This window comes from Martes martes, assembly GCF_963455335.1.
Source record: "Martes martes genome assembly, chromosome: 11".
NCBI classification, from domain to species: Eukaryota; Metazoa; Chordata; class Mammalia; order Carnivora; family Mustelidae; genus Martes; species Martes martes.
Genome location: NC_137899.1, coordinates 99,247,582 through 99,265,803, shown reverse-complemented (window position 1 = coordinate 99,265,803; position 18,222 = coordinate 99,247,582). Strand labels below are relative to the sequence as shown.

General features: G+C 36.5%; 1 protein-coding gene across 1 annotated transcript in view; it reads right to left on the bottom strand.

The window, feature by feature from the left end:
- Positions 1 to 18,222, bottom strand: part of CNTNAP2 (contactin associated protein 2) — a gene marked incomplete at both ends in the record, with an annotated part of 1,866,690 nt that overhangs the window by 1,710,888 nt on the left and 137,580 nt on the right.

The window sequence follows — 18,222 nt, the reverse complement described above, 5'->3', positions numbered from 1 at the left end:
CTCTATTTACCTTGAACTCTCAGCAGGTACCACCCTCAGCCCCCATATATAAGAACGCCTACAGCTGCACAGACTTTTCCTCATATTGAACTAAGAGTCTTCCTTCCTTCTACCTACATAAAATCTATACATCCATTAAAGCTCAATTTAAATTTTACTCCCTCCATATTTGGGAAATACACTGGACCCTAAATCCCCATTGGTTTTGAGACTTATTTTTTATTTTTATCATTTAACAATCCTATCGATAATAATAGCTACCATATACTTGTGCACCAAAGACTATGTGAAAGCACATTAATGCACTCTTTCTCCTACTATTCACACTAAAATTTTGAAGTAGAAAATACTGTCACCCATATTCTCCAGGAACTGTAAGTTCAAGAAAGTTGCCTGAGCTCAAAGGAAAGAGCTGAGTTGCAAACTCATGGCAAGCTGACAGTCAAGGTCATGTTCTTACTCACCTTCAAAAGCAGTCAACATACCACTCTTCTTTTTTTTTTAAGATTTTTATTTATTTATTTTTGCAAGAGAGAGAGAGAATGAGCCGGGGGCAGGAGGGGCAAAGAGAGAAGCAGGCTCCCCCATGAACAGAGAGCAGGATGTGGGACTCAATCCCAGGCCCCTGGGATCATGACCTGAGTGGAAAGCAAGCACTTAACCGACTGAGCCACCCAGGTACCCAGCAGACCATTCTTCTTTAAGACGGCACAGCACCCTCCCTCTTATCCCCTCCACGTGAAATGCTTCACTGTGAAACATGCATTTAAAAACATGCTTTTATCACATCCACTGTGTATCGCACATTCAGGTAGATTTTGTGAAAAATAAGTAGATGAAATAAGGAAAAACAAATCAAAAGAAAACTCCAATAACTTGATAATCCTAGATCTGGACAAAATCTGTTATCCCGCAGCACCCAACCCCTCAGAAATTTAGGTCAAACTGACTTGAGACCCCATCATCACCTCCAATTCTACAGATTATAGAAGTCAAGTCCTCCTAGAACTTCTCCAGAATTTTGGAAGGGGATAGGCAGTGGGATGATTTACGTGCTAATGACGGTTTCCGTCTGCTGAGCTAAACTGCTGTATAACGCTCCTTCCAGGCTTGAGTGTCTCACCTTCTATTAGAAAATCCCCCACTGCAAGGATCCGAACAGCACAGACCCTTTGACCACTGGCGAAGAGAGATGGGGCAGGACTCGGCAACAGCAAGACGAACTCGTTAAACGGGCAAAGAGCGGCTCCTCACAAAGTCCCAGACTCCATGCTTCCCTCCAAGACCCTTCTCTTCTCTCCCCTATCTTGCTCTTTCAGCAGCAAAACCAACTTTCCTCTCCCGATTGCACGGAAGGAACATTGCTTCCTTTGGTCTGTTGATGGCCACTTCGTTCCTGCCCACAGCATCTCATCTTTTATATCAAGTGGCAAGAGGCGTATCATGGTGTTTCCTCAAGCAAAATATACTTCTTTGTATTAGCAGTGAGTATAATACCTTTCTCATTGCTTATTTATGTGCCGTGTATGTGTGCGTGTGCATATGCTTACAGGAGCACTTTTTAGGGATACCAGGTACAGCTTTTCAGGCAGTATATTGCACAGAGAAGGTGTTTGTTCTAGTACGCTTGCAAGTGCCAAGCCACAAATAACTTCAATAGAAAAACCTAAAAGTTATCAATCCTGTGTAATAAACATTTCAAAGAGAAGCACATCAAAGTCCTACCTCTCTGATGGTTACTCCCTAAATGGAAACCAGGTGATCTCTACTGAACCTTTCACGTGCATTTCTCTATCCTCCACCCACTACCTTCTCCTGCTCCCAGCACTGGCTCTGCTTTTCCCCTGTGTTCACCTCCCTGTTTTCCTCCTTGGCCCACACCTTTCTCATGTTTGTTTCTTAGGCCTTTATGACTTTGTAATTTTGGTCATCCATCTATTTTTCTCTCTTTTCTCTTCCTGTTTCTCGTCTCCCAAAATGGCTATAAAATGGAATTAAAATATATACCTAACACTGAAGATGATTAGTTCAATAAAATTTTATGTCATTGATATTAATTTCTTAAATATCAAAAGATATCCTTTTCTTTATAAAATGTCAGCACATATAAAAACCTGAATATAGATACATTAAGAGATCACACTGATAGACCAATGATCCGTAATTTAAAATGTTTTTTTCTCTCTCTGTATATATAGTATCACATATGAGTATTAAGAAATGTTACACTGAACATGTGATATTAATAGGAGATGTTCATTCAAGAAAAAAACAAATGAAGTCATACCCTGGGAATTGATACACTTCACTTCTGGAGTTTTACTATATTTTAAAAAGTAATACAGAGGAAATATCATTTCTACTGTTTCTATTAATATTAGAATAACATTCTAGGAATATGTGGAAAGAAATAGTATAAGTACTAATGTCTTACTCTTTACCTTAAAGAATGCAATACTTTGCTGATCTATTTTTTATAAATACTTAGAACTTTCATGTTTTGAAAAATTGAACTTTAAACTTTCCTATATGTGCAATTTGCAACTTCAACTGAGTACATTTTGTTTTCAGAAGGATCTTGGTACTGTAGATTTAGGTGACAGGATGATAAACAGGCCATTATTTGCAGCTGTATTACCTACTTTAAATATATGGCCACATTAATTTGTATTGTTTACGTTATTAACGGACACTGGCTTAATTACCAGGGCAAAGCAACAATATGTAATATGATGGTATGTGGGACCACCATGCAATATCCTAATTTATCAGGCAGCATATTCCCTCAACATTATTACAGCAAATTAGAAATGCGACCTCCTGAAATCTTCCAAAAATCAGAACAGTCTGAGAGCATAGTAGAAAAATTCTGCTTTGCTCTATTAAATATTCTCCAACAAACACAAGTTAAATAAGGTAAAATGAGATAGTTCACATAAGATGATTTTTTACATTTTCATGAAAATATGTTTCTGTTTTCAGGACAATACTTCTAAGCTTTCTAGATTGAGAACAATTAAGCTAGGACTGTAAGACTCATCTAGTGTTTGAAAAAAATTAGGGGAAATTTTATTATCTTTATTATTGAGGGCTTTAAAATCTACAGAAAATAATTTTTATTATATTTGTAGAAAAAGTATTTTAAGTGGGTGAAAGGGGATAATATCTACTTAAATCATTATATGTATGTGTGTATATATATATAATATACATATATATATATATATTTTTTTTAGGTTATTACTTCTCTAAAAACTTGAAAACTCAATAATTCTCAACTTGAGTTTGAGACATGGTGGCTATTTATAAAAACGTGTCTTGATGGACATTGTTACAAAGAATAACCAGCCTGGAGAACCAGAAGGGTAAACAAACACCCACCCCCACCCCCAACATGCTTTTGTTGAAAAAACATTTTGGTTTGCAATCTCGAGTCCACAAACCTATTTTTCCTTATTTCTCCCTGAGGCTGGCAATTCATATAATGGTACTGAACTTCATACCACTTTGTCAAACTCTTCTTGTTATCATCACTGGAGTGCCTGGTCCGCAGTGGAGCGCTAAAGTATTTGTTGGCTAAAATGGACAGGGTATGACTATTTTGTTACTTTTCATATATAAAAGATGACTCCCTGTGTCTGATTTTTAAATTTGGAATTATTTAACTAAAAATGTAATAAAACCAATTATTTTCATCTTGATGATAATTTAGTATATTTGAGTAAAAAAAAGAAATAAAAATATTGTAATTTCTAACATTTTATAATTTGGTTAATGGCTAAAAGTAGCAAATAATTCCTCAATTAAAGTTTCTTTCAGTTAGGAAGAGTTTTCTTTCAGCAAACACAAATTAAACTACTATTTTATGTTATTTTATTTTAGAGATCCCTACACTAACATGGGACTGAAACTCAGGACCCTGAGATCAACAGTCTTATGCTCTGCCGACTGAGCCATCCAGGTGCCCCTAAGCTACTATTTTAATAACTGAGTCCTACAATTGTACCTAAAAACAAAATTAATGTATCATATCTCAATATGATTGATAACATTCTGGAATTAATTCAACACATAAAATGCAAATACTTCAACCTGCTTAATTCTCTGTGGTTCAGGCTTTGTTCCTGGATGTTAATCAAAAAATAAAAATCTCAAATGGTAAAAGTGAGATAAGTTTTGTCAATCAAAGACAAGTAAAATTAATTATCTCAATATATAAGGAATGTACTAGGAGGAGACTGCGTTTCTAGGACACTGACAAGTATGTGAGACTAACATCTTGGCGGGAGTTCACACACATAGAGGGTTTCCATAAGCATGAAGCCGTTTGCAGACAGACCACATGGCATTGTCCTAGGATAGGATCCATCCATTTGAAGGAATGGTCAGTCTCTTAGTAACCTCTCCTCCTGCAGCCACATTTCCCAGAGGGCAGAATCCAGATCCCCTCAGAATATCTTCTTCTTCTTCTTTAGCACGGTCTGGCCCAGGTTGGCTCTCAGTAAAAGTTATTTCAATTCCTTGGTTCTGGGCATACTGGGAAGCTCTGAATTGTTAAGAATGCCTACAATGAATGACTAAATGTTCAATTTAATTTTGCTTAGGGTACTGGACTTACAAAGCCATTAACCCATTTTTTTTTTTTTTAAAGCTTCTCCACTTTGTGATTTTGTTGAATTGTTAGTTAACTCTAATCACTGGCCAGAAGGAAAGTCCAGTCCAGAAAGAATAGAAGTGAAGACCAGTCCCTGACGGGGCAGATTTCTCTTTTCTCATAAAATGAGTTACGAAAATCTTTCTAATAACTGAATCACTGACCTCCCTATAACAACTTTTCAGTTGTTACATATAGAAATTTTGAAATATGTATATGTGTGTATATATATGGGGGGGTGAGAGAGAGAGGAAGAGAGAGACAGACAGGGAGAGAGCAAGAGGTAGAGAGAGAGGAAGGGAGAGAGAGGGAGGGCAGGAAAGGGAGGGAGGAAAAGATTCCTTAAAAAGGGCTGCTGAACAAAATAACCTTTAGACTTTTAAAGTTCACCATGCTGCTGGCTTTTTTTATTCTTAGTTCCTTTCAAACTATATCTTATTTTTCCTTTAGTATTTGAGAGTGTATATTTAGCAGTAATTTTTTTTTCAAATTAGAGAAATCAGAGAATAAATAAAATAAAAAAAAAAAAACCAGCAAATACCAAACCAAACTAAACATAAAAGAACAATACAAAATAAAATGACAGCATGAAATTTTATATCCCTATATTTGACAAAAGTCTGCAGATGGGATGGATTCAAAATTACTTTCTCCTAAGGAAAAATTCGTAGTGTGAAAGAAAATGTACCAGTGTATTTAGTTACTAAATGTTGATATATAATTAAATACATTGTTTCCAGGAATATACCTCCATTAGGAAGAGATCTGCCATCACACACCTCATATTACAGGTATTTCCATGGTATTATTAGCCAACTCTGAACCAGAATAAATAAACAATCCCAGATACCTAGGATGAATAATTACATAGAATGATTTGCTTTTTCATTTTTATTGAAAGAAATGAAAGAATTCAGTCAGGTCTAAAAGTGAACAATTTCCCCCCCCAAAAAAAGAAAGAAGAAAGAGGTCTATGAGACTTCAGAGGTTAGGGAAATATTATATAGAAATATCAATCATATAAGAAAAACTTTTTTAAATACTATGGACCAGGGGTCAGCAAACTACAGCTCAAAGACTAAATTCAACGAGGTTCCGTTTTTGTAGCTAAAACTTTTAAAAATGATTTTAGAAAATAAAAGGAGCATAACATTTTAGGGCACATGAAAACTGTATGGGGGCGCCTGGGTGGCTCAGTGGGTTAAAGCCTCTGCCTTCGGCTCAGGTCGTGGAAATTGTTTTCTCTCTCACAGAATTTGTAAGGATCCATCATCAAGTTTTTATTTCACAGAAAGATTTCCATCATTTGCCATCTTCGTATACTTGGCTCCAAACCGATGTAACAGATTCTAAAACGGGATTTAAAAAACAAAACAAACAAACAAACAAAAAACAGAATAAAATGGAACATTTTGTAGCTGGCAAGGGAACTCTACTGTAATTTCTGCCGTCTCTACTTGAAAAAGAAGCAAGGCAGAATAAGAAAAACAGTTTCCAAAATTAAGACAACCACTACGTATCAATAAAACCTCAGCTCATTTTGAGCAATGGTTTGCTATACACTGGCAACGTTCTTGGCACTGACTCTGCAATTAAGAGATTTGAATGTACTAGGGGATACATACAGATGTTATAGGTTTTAATTTAAACGAGCCATTAAACTCAGTTCAGTCGTCTAAGTTGATGTAAGACATGCAGAAATCTGACGCTCAGAGTGTTTAGTAAGCGTGTCCACGAGCACACAGGTAGTTTCAAACCCAGGTTTGTTTTGGTTTTTGTTTTCTTTTCTGATTCCACTATAAATGCTCTTTCTCCTATGAACTGACTCCAAGCATGGGGGTGGGTACACTCATGTTTTCTCAGAAGGAAGCAGGAAACTAAGCATCTTGGCTTCTAGTTCACAAGTAATTAGTGACAATTTAATTGGAATTTAAAGTGTTTTCACTGCATTAATAAATAATTAACACCAATACAGAAACAGCATTGCGCGGCTTGAGAATTGTGCCTTAACAGATAAGGTTTCCACAGAGCCAGCTTAAACCAAGTGCAGGAGTGTCCCCGTGTAAGTATTTCTTAGTTCTATCAGCACAAGAAGCACCAGACTGATTCGCTCTCTCTGGCCTGAAGTCAGGGGATAGATACCATTTGCCGTACTTGGGTTTAAAAGGGTCTCCAAGTTCAAGTTGGAGAACTGAACGAGTTGATATCTGAGGTTCATTCCCATGGTACCGTTTATGTAAACGCAGCCGTAAAGAAGGACCCTCCCCACACAGACACGCTGCTCACCTCTCCTTAATAAATTAGGTTATATATGTAATTACTAGTTATGATAGCTTAAAATATTTTAAGGTAAAATTCTAATTTGTTTTATTTGTCTTATCCCATTCTGCCAGTCATCTTCGAGTTTATGGTATAAAAAAGTATTCTTTTACTTGTTATAACTCTAATACGCACAAGAGTAAAAAATGAAGTTCCATGTTTTATTGCCAAACTTAAAATAAGTATTATAAATGTTGAAATAATGAAACAGGCACTCTTCGTGTTAGAATATTTGACACAGAAACGTGTTTTGTCCTAAGGATTCACCTCATCTTCATGTTTCTGCTCTGGAATACAAAATGAGATAATTTCCTATAATGAAATTTCTTTTTTAATAAAACAGATTGTGGGTGTGGAGTTTGCCTTTTACTATTAAAAGAGTGAAAGAAAATAGAGACAAATTTTAAATATGACTTGGAATATAAATGTTCTCTTTCGGAACATCCAAATCACTCATACATAATATTGAGTAACTAGGCGGGCAGTAGGGCTTAATCCGATTTGAACCTGTTGATTTTATACCTCTCCGGTGAATACTGAAAATGACTAAGGACAGACTTATTCTTTTTATAAATTCAAACAAGATTTTAAAAGAAAATGATGAATCAATGCACAAAGGAAATTAAACACAGTCAACATTTTCACTATTTATTTAAAATCCATGGATGCATAAAATAAGTCATATGCTTGAATGCAACTCCCTACCTCCCACCTTTTGATTATCTTTATTTTTCCAATCAAATTAATATTTTGCACCATTAAGTGCTAAGAAATTTATAAACATAAAAATATGCCTGTCTTTGTTCTTTGAAGGTCACTCTTTCTATAAGAAGAGAGAAAATCTGTACCAAGGTGAATGGAAATGAGCAGTCTTTTCTCCTTACGCCACATCAATTCCCATTTACCTGAGTGAATGGTTAGGACTAGAGCACAAAATGCATTAACTTCACTCTATTACTTGTCTTTCTACGGTAGGCAGGTCAGAAGACTGGTTAAATTATCCACAATTGTACAAAGTATAGTAGCACTTATAATTTCCTGATTTTATGAATATACAGTATTTTATTAAGTTTCTCTATGAAGAAGCTTTATTCACTCAGGCAGTCAACAAATCTTAGATCCGTAAGACTCATCTAATTTTTCACATACATATACTAAAATCAGTAAAAAAATAACTCATTTCCGTGTATCTTTCAACCTAATGTGCACCCTAGTGGTTGAGCCAAGGAAATATAAACCCTTTATCACATAATTATGTACATCGGAATCAATTTTCTAATTCAAAGAATGGGAGGGGAATTTAATATTCATTTAAATATTTAGACATAACATTTTTTTAAAGATTTTATTTATTTAATTTGACAGACAGAGATCACAAGCAGGCAGAGAGGCAAGCAGAAGGAGAGGGAGAAGCAGGCTCCCCGCTGAGCGGAGAGCCCGACGTGGGGCTCGATCCCAGGACCCTGGGATCATGTCCTGAGCCGAAGGCAGAGGCTTTAACCCACTGAGCCACTCAGGCGCCCCTAGACATAACATTTTTTGGTAGTTTTTCTTAAGCAGCTGTAACATTTAAAAAAAAAAAAAAAATGTGTAGTGTGTGTGTGTGTGTGTGTGTGTGTGTGTGTTTTGTTGTTAACCAGTAAGAGAACATTAACTTTTCACATGTGTTTATAATTTTAAGTTTCACATCTGCAATTTCTTTGTTCTGTTTACATTACCAAAACCTTTTATCTATGCAGCAAAACCGTGGCAAACTTAAAAATAGCTCCGTTTGAGATTCTTGTCCTATTACCTCTACAGGATCAAAGAAATGTATATGAAATCTTCCCATCTAAGGCAGTATCTGGGTAAGTATGTGTGTCTAGATAGAAGTACATGATCAGAAGTCATAAGCCTTTAAAAAAGATTAGTGTCTGCTGGAAGCTTTTCCCCCGTGGCATTCAGTTTATTTCCGAGGTCAACTTGGAGGTAAGAATGAGTTGGAAAATAAGCTCATATCTTTGCAAACGAGGATTGTGGAGAAAAAAAATAATAATATAGCTGCAAGACACTGGGGAGAAGTTGCCCTGACAGGCAACCTGTTAAGTTCAGCAGGCTTATCTGCCTCTCGGCACCTGCAGACATCAGCCTCCCTGTTTGCCCACCAAGCCCTTCTAATGCTAATTCAATGTCCCAGTGGAGACACCTACTTTGAAGAGATATTTCCCAATGTAAATTATTAAATTGATCGGATGGCCCACAAATTGATCTCATGTGAGTTTCAGCAGTGTGAGTCATCCCCCCTTGGGACAAGAAAATTTTATTATTTTTTTTTTCAAAGGCAAAAAGAATAATTTGAAAGCAATTCATTCTTCAGGAAAAGGGGGCAACAACTGAAATGCTGTCTCCTGTCTCACTTGCTTTTTTCTTCAAATTCGCATTAACGTTGCATTTGCCCTTCTGAGACTCCTAGCAGTGCTCGCTGTTCCTATTGAGATTTTCCTATTTGTTTCAGATGGATGTTCTAATCACCTGTGTGTTTTTAATGGTGTCACCTGTCCCATTACCAGATGTTCTGATGATTACATATGGGCTTACAGATGTGCACTGGGTTAGGACTGAAGGATGGTCACCAACTACAGTGGGGGTGGGGGGCAGTGGCACATTGTGAATTACTGCTCTGTTCTGCCCAGGTGGACAGCATCAGACGACCCAGGCCCTTGACATTACATAAGGGTTTGGGCTCTTATCCCAGAACAATAGGAAGTCATTCAAGGGCTTTTAGCAGGGAGCCACACAATCACGTTTTTATTTGAAAAGCTCATTCTGGCTGAGTATGAAGAATGGCCGAGTGTGGAGAAAAACAAAATTCTTAATGATTTGGGAAATTGCCTGGAGAGACAGAAAAAAAAAAAAATCAGGGTAGGCTAGTCTGTCTCTGAAGAAGTTTCTACTAAAAAGATTTTAGTGGCTAAATGACATTTACCTTGGTAAAATGATCACTGCCCAGCTTTGCAGAGTCAAAAACAAGTTGATTGGACTCCATTCTTATGCTCTGAGGTTTTATGCAAAATCACTGAAATATCAAAACTCAAAAAAAAAAAAAGGAAGCTATTATTTTGCCATTTCACAGATAAGGAAAGTAAGGCTCAGATAAAGCAGTTTTCCCAAATGACAAAATTAGGGGTTAAAGTGAGAGTCAAATTCGCTCCGTAGGATTTCAAACCCCATGCTGTTTTTAGCTCAGCATTGCAATTTCTCTGTTGAGAGATGCCATTCCCCATGGACTAGGCAGTCTCCTGAAGAACTAAATGCTTAGGAAGCTCTGCCCCTTAAAAAAAAATCTTAGAGTATATAGGAGATTAATTAGAACATGTGGGCTTCATTTTAGAGTTTCTGTGAGAAAGCTTTAATATGATCAGCAGAAGGGAAACTCTTGTCTGTTACTGACCCTAACACGACAGAGGGGAAATGTAACATTTTCTCAAGGAATCATATTTTATCTAAAACTGGCTGACTTCTTAATAAAAAAAATCTACACCTTTTCTCTTCAGTGTGCAAATTTTACAATTTTCACTAGCACAGAAGATCCGTGTCAACCAGATTGCACCGAATTCACACGTTTCTGTATGATAAATGCAGAGTGAGTAGTTTCCCATGTCATGAACCATGAGCAAATGGAGATGGGGATGTGCTCATGACATTCAAAATTAATGAGGGATTTACATTATACCTGCTTTCAAAACTCATTTGAGATCATTGTTTTACACATTAATACTCATGTCTATATCGAGTCAATATCTGCAGGGTGAACACTTAGCCTCTTTATTTAACGCTACTTTGCTTAAAGAGGGGATAATTTTTAAATTTGCTAGTATCATTTCTTTTTGTGAGCTTAACCTACGTTATCTACTACTACAGGGAAAAGAGTTGAATACTTCTCATTCTTTACATTTCCAAGAAATGCCTACAGGCCTTGAACGGCTGTGAGAAGTACTGCAGGGAATCTGAACCTTAGAGAAAAACTGGGTGAGCTTCATTGAGAAGCCAAGTGTCAAGTAGTTGCTAACACAACTCAGCAGTGAGCCATCAGCTGCAAGAGACATCTTCAGAGCCTGTTGGGAGGTAGGGTACGGAGAATGGAAGGCAAATCATTTGCTAGTCCAGATGGCACAAATGAGTATCTGCTCAGAAAACAAGCAGTGCTATCCCTCACCTACCTGCACCCTGTTCAGTGATAAATTGAGTTGTCAAAGCCCATCAGGCTCCCTCTATTGGAGATGACGATCATCCTTTAGGAAGGTTAATCTCATGAACGGCTGGCGAATTTACTGCCAATACACTATTGACACTTTTATTACTTTTAAAAAAGTAAAAATGGAGAACATCAGATAATACAAGGACTTTGTGCTGGCATCTTGGTTGCCAGTTAACTGAATTCGATTTTATCTACGCAGACCGTCCGCAACTGAAACTGCAAGAGCACAACATTCGAAATTCGGAGAGAGGGCGTCAGCGGACCGTGGCTGCATTTATTAATTATGCCCTTGGCCAATCTGCCATCTTTCAAAACCTTGATTTCATAAAATGGGGGAAAAAAAACCCATCAATCTTATAGGGACTTCATGTAAGTTAACATATAACATGTTTGAAAAAAGGTTGATACATTACAAAAGGTATATAAATACTTTCGATTTTATTATAGCAATCAGGTGAAAATAACTAGGGTATCTTGTACTTTGCCTCTTCCTCAGTCACTCCAAATTATTTCCGATCATGTCATCCTGTCAAAAATGTAATTTTGAGCTTGTGCACTCTCCGAAATGTGTATTTTAAAAAATAAAATCTCTACATGAACAATTATTACTAGTTTGTCATCAACAACATACCACAAAGTCAGGCTTACTATTAACGATAGCAGATTTACCCACATTTCAAATTACTTTTGGGATAATATTTTGTCTCCCTGGCCACTTTGTTTTCAGATCTGATTAAATCATCATTGATTTTTTGACAACATAATGTGGCCAAGGAAGGGAGTATAAATATCAACTTTTCTATTTTGTTGTTATTTGTGCTTGAATTTTTAGAGTAACATTCATGATGAAATTTCCTTGTAAGACTCTCCCTCAGCTACTTCTCATTTTAGGAGCATTAACAGATAAATACAATGTCTGTTGTCAACCTACCTTCTCTTCTGCTAAGGAAATATTGGCAGCAAATGTAAAATATGATGAAATGACATAAGGACAAGTGCAAACCCCACTGTAAGTTATGAGTAAAGCTTCACTTCTATTTTTTAGATAAAAATAAATAAAAATAAATCTAAATTTTTCTTCTCATGTCTCATCACTGCTTATATACTTCCAAGACTCATGTACTGTTAACAGCTTTACTATGGGGACCACTCACCCGGCTAAGTCTAATAATTTCCAATAAAACAAACCACACACATTAATTTCCTTAAAAATATCCAGAACCACTTATTTTTCTCACATGATTATTTTTACTCCATTTATAACTAAGGATTTTAGTATTATAAACAGAAGATGAACTTAAGACTTAAAATTTCCTGGTCTCTCTTCATGAGACAAACATCACTAGAATTTTTCAGATACATTTGATGTTTTGAATTTTCACAATTATTACCAAATTATAAAATGTGACTTTGAATTTATGAAGTATTCACGGAGGTGAGATTTATTTTAAATAGTAACATAGTTGGAAATTTGTGTTAGCTTACATTAGAGAACTCAAAAATCAAATTTTAAGTAATATGTGATGAGGCACCTAGGTTTGTCTGGTTCATTTGTAGAATCACAAGCAGAGTTATTGGTTTCATAATAATTGATAATATCTAGCACATAAACACCCTATAAGTATTTGAGGATTTCATAGTCCAGTTTCAGAATCATGTGAATATTGTTCGAAAAATTAAAATTTTAATAATAAAATCGCTCACTGGATCCATGCACCAAATTTGGCCACATAGCAGGAAAAGGTCCTAACTTCAGCTATGTGGGGTCATACTTTTCTAGATCATTTCAAAACTTCAAATGTTCTGACCTATTATCAGACTGTATTTTGTTTTGAGAACACAGCCTGCTGCTTCTAAATCCTGAACACAGTTCATTCAAAAATTATAGCCTACTGTTAGCTGACAGTGAGAGGTTTCCCAGACTGACAATACCTCCCGTCCCAGGAACTTATCCCGAGTCCCTTAGAAATTGGTCTTTTCCTCCTGGCAATAGACCAATAGTACTCTAAGTCATAATATTAGTTTTTTTTTTTAATTTTAAAAAAAGATTTTATTTCTTTATTTTTGAGAGAATGAGAGAGCGCACACAAGCTGGGGGAGAGGCAGAAGGAGAAACAGACTCGCTGCTGAACAAGGAGCCCCATGTGGGACCCTGGGGTCATGACCTGAGTGGAAGGCAGACACTTAACTGAGTCACCCATATTCTTTTTTTAAAAATACCCCTCTAATGTCAGGTGAAATAGTATAAATGGACCTTCCTGAATGATGTTTCTGTGCCCTGTGAGTCTGGATTTGGACTTTACCTATACAATAAACCTGCTTTGACAGGCATCAGAGAGACTACTAAAGTTGTATAGCGTATTCCAAAGGCAGGAGGGGTGGGCTGGGATTCCATCCAATCATTCATGTCAGAAGAGGAGACACACAAGGTAGCAGAAGGAATGGTCTGTAGTCAGTGTCTTTAAGCATCAGAAGACCTAACCGCTTTGGAGCTATGACCCATTTTTCCCTTGCATATCAATAATTGCCATTTTGGAAGCAAAAGGCATATAGCACAGGCGTAAGATCAAGAATAGGACAGGACCACTCAGGTGTAGAAGCACTCCTATGACTCTCTATAGGACTGGCTTCTGTGCATAGATCTACAAATTATCAAGCCAAAAAAATTGGTTAATCGGGTAAGCACTTGTACCAACATCTCAAACACCAGTGCTAATATAAACTTTTCTTTCTCCATTTCTTTATGTTTATGTTTTAGGGCTTTTAGACCTTTGTAACTGAGAGAAACAAAGCATATACACATATTGTAAGGGATCCTTTACATACTGTAGAATGGCCTATCTTTACTAATGGGCCAGCTGATGTGTTAAGAAATTTTACCCACATTATTTCACTTTATCCTTACTATAATCCTATGATATATGTACATTTTTACAGGTAAGATTATCAAAGGAAATCAGGTTAATTTGAGTGAAATCATACAGGTAGTAAGTGAGAAGCTAGTACAAAGATATACATTTGAGTCTTATTTCCATGTGTTTTCGTTAAGTGTTCAATTAGATAAAAATCGTGACAGGAATACCAAGAAGGTACCATCTCTATCTCATTTTCTTGCTGTACCTAAAATTCTACCCTATAAGATTTATTCTTTAGTAGGAAGCTACTCAACCTTTATTAAAATGAAAAATGCTGCTGGTTTATAGAAACATATTGAGCCATATCAATGTCGTAGACCCCAGTGTCAAGGAAAGCTGCATTCGTCAGAATGTTCTCATGTTGGCAGAAAATTAAACTTGAGATGACACAAACAATACATGATATTTTGGTTCAAATAACTTAAAACACCCAGACACAGAGATGTGACCAGGCATGGGCCATGTAGAACTTTGCTTCCTCTCTGTAATTCTTGTAGATCAGTCCCTGCCCAATAGCCTTCATCCTCAGGGAAAGGGCAGAATGGCCACACTTCTAGTAAGAGTGGCATTCCCTTCAGAAAACTTTCTCAAAGAGAAAGGAAGGTTCTTCTTCTCCCTCAGAAGCCCTCAGCAAATATCTGATACTATATCTTTGGCACAAAGAATTTCATGCCCAGCCCTGAGGTTGGTCACTCACTGATTGGTTATAGCTTCCCATCCCTGAAGACAGAACTCTGGCAAAGGGAAAAGGATTATATTCTCAGGATTAGACCGGAAGTTAGCAGAATCGGATGCGACAACCCCAGGAGCTTTGAACACACCCATGCCTGGACCACACCCTACACAAGTGAGATTAAAATCCAGGGTGGGGAGATGAGGAAATGTATACAGTGAACAACTGATGGTCATACTTATAAAACAACAACAACAACAACAAACCCATCTTTTTTTTTTTTTTAAGATTTTATTTATTTATTTGACAGACAGAGATCACAAGTAGGCAGAGAGGCAGGCAGAGAGAGGGGGGGGAAGCAGGCTCCCCGCTGAGCAAGAACCCGATGTGGGGCTCGATCCCAGGACCCTGAGATCATGACCTGAGCCGAAGGCAGAGGCTTAACCCACTGAGCCACCCAGGCGCCCCAACAAACCCATCCTTAATGATGTTAATGTGCAGCCAGAATTTTCAATCACTCTGATTCGCTCTGGAATGAAGGTCACTCTACCACCTCATTCCTGTGGATGCAAGGGGAGCAGAGGGGTCGAGTGGAGGGAAGGAGAGACAGAGACACTTTATCAAGGTTCAGTGTCAAAGGGCAAGCATTAACGTCAGGAAAGAAGTGAAGTGGGGACTTGATTTCTTAAGATTAAAAAAGTCAGGCATCCAGAGACAGGGAGGAAGAACCATGCAAAAAAGAAAGGGAGGAAAGAATATAGAAGTTTTGGGACGCCTTGGTGGCTCAGTGGGTTAAAGCCTCTGCTTTTGGCTCAGGTCATGATCCCAGGGTCCTGGGATCGAGCCCCGCATCGGGCTCTCTGCTCAGTGGGGAGCCTGCTTCCCCCTCTCTCTCTGCCTGCCTCTCTGCCTACTTGTGATCTCTCTCTGTGTGTCAAATAAATAAATAAAATATTTTTAAAAAAAAGAATATAGAAGTTTCTATTCCTTATTTCACTTCAGGGTCATTCTTAATAATAGTAGTAACTCTATTACTATGTATATAACTTCATTTATAAAATTATAGTTATAATAATAGCTATATTATAACCTCCATTTATATAAGGCATTTAAAAATACTTTCTTACTCCTTTTCATTTGCCTATGTCATATTTTGGTTGTATTTGGGAGTTTCAGACTTTTATGAAATTAAAAATTCTCTGATAAAGATAATTATTTCCATGAACATGATGGCATACATAAATTGAGATACAGTTCACCTTTTAGTATTGTAAAAAATGCCAAATCACATTTCAGCATGTGTTGGTGGCACTGTCCATCAAAAGCTCACTGAGCTTTACGTGTGTGTAGAATTTCACCGTATTAATCTAAAAACTTCCCAAAAGAACATATAGATAAGTCTAGCTGAAACACCTTTCACACATAAAACTCAGAAGGCAGAATTATTTCTGCACAATATTTAATACATTTCAAACACACAGTATCCAACAGAGTAGTATCCATGCAAGATAGACAGGCAAAGGAGTAAAAAGACGCATCTAGACAAGAAATATCCAAATATCCAAATATACCAGATATTTAGAATTTGGAAGTATCAAAAAGGTATCAAAAAGTATCAAAGTATCCAAGTATCAAAAAGGCCCTAAATATCCAAGTATCAAAAAGGCCCTAAATAAGAAAAGGAAAGGAAATGAGGAAATACAGGAAATGCTACAAAAAGGCATTTAAAAACTATTTGGTATCTTCCTTGATTGTAAAAATGAACAGATTACCAGATATATGTATATACATACATATGGTAAGATGTGTGTGTGTGTGTGTGTGTGTGTGTGTGTGTGTATAGGCATATATTCCTTCAGATTTGTGAATTGTTATAAAAATGTTATTTCTCGGGGCACCTGGGTGGCTCAGTAGGTTGAAGCCTCTGCCTTCGGCTCAGGTCATGATCTCAGGGTCCTGGGATCGAGCCCCGCATCAGGTTCTCTGCTCAGCGGGGAACCTGCTTCCTCCTCTCTCTCTGCCTGCCTCTCTGCCTACTAGTAATCTCTATCAAATAAATAAATAAAAATATTTTTAAAAAAATGTTATTTCTCTTCTTGTTTTTCTAATTCATGTTTTTCATCTAGTTTTTTAGTCTTTAAACATCTAATTCATTTTTTCTAACAATAAGTTATTGGAGAATATATTCGACCAATCCCCAACTGATGAACACGTATATTGTTTACAATTTATCATAACTAATGTAATGCTATAATCAGTATCTCTGGGGGCACCTGGGTGGTTCAGTGGGTTAAGCCTCTGCCTTAGGCTCAGGTCATGATCCCAGGGTCCTGGGATCAAGCCCCGCATAGGGCTTTCTGCTCAGTGGGGAGCCTGCTTCCCTCTCTCTCTCTGCCTGCCTCTCTTGACTACTTGTGATCTCTCTCTCTCTCCGTGTCAAATAAATAAATAAAAGCTTAAAAAAATAATCAGTATCTCTGAACAGATAACTTTGTAGTCTCCTCTTCATACCCATATTTCCATAGAATTATAAAATTTTATTAGAGATCTCCAAATTTAAAAAGCAATATCATTTTAAGATGTAGTATTATTCAAATTGATGAGGAAATTAATTTGCTCACAATTTACACATGGAAAGAAATAAAACTAATATATTGTAAAGGAAGAAATAAAAATTGCTAAAATACAGAACTTTCAACTGTAGTAGTAATCAAAGAAATGCTAATTTAAATGTAGAGTAAATTTTTTCATTCAGCAGAACTATTTTACATTCTTCCAAAAAAACTAATAAGCATCTATAAAATGTTATCAATCAATAATCATAAATATATAAACAGGGCATTAGAGAACTTCTAAAACAAATTCATGAAAACATATAATAAACTTTGAAATAATTGAAAAATAATATAAAATTATAGTTAGATTTATACAAACTTTAAATAAGTTGAAGTAACTCTACACCCATGTAATAGAGTTTGAGAGTTAACAATATGATTTTTTATTTATACGTATATGTATGTTTTTCTCCAGTGTATTTCTTTTATGAACAGAAACTTTTATGACAAAGACGAATGATGTTCCCCTAATCAGTTTCTATACATTTGTATTACTACATATTGGTTTTTCAAAAACTAATGCATAACTCTGTTGTAACGGGATGCAGTTTTTACTTTAACGATACACTATAGTATTATAATTTGTATAATAGCAATTTTTACCATACAGCTTAAGAACAACAACAAAAAGCAGTTCTCATTATTTAGGGTAAGGGCAAAACATGATTTACTACAGCTTTGAAAATACAATGACAAAAGGAGTTCCTCAAGAGGTTTCTATCCGTTTCACATATTCTCTAGAAGGTTTAGAAAATGACTGTTTCTGAGATGCGTGAAGAAACCACATACTCCAACGTTCATTGTTCCTT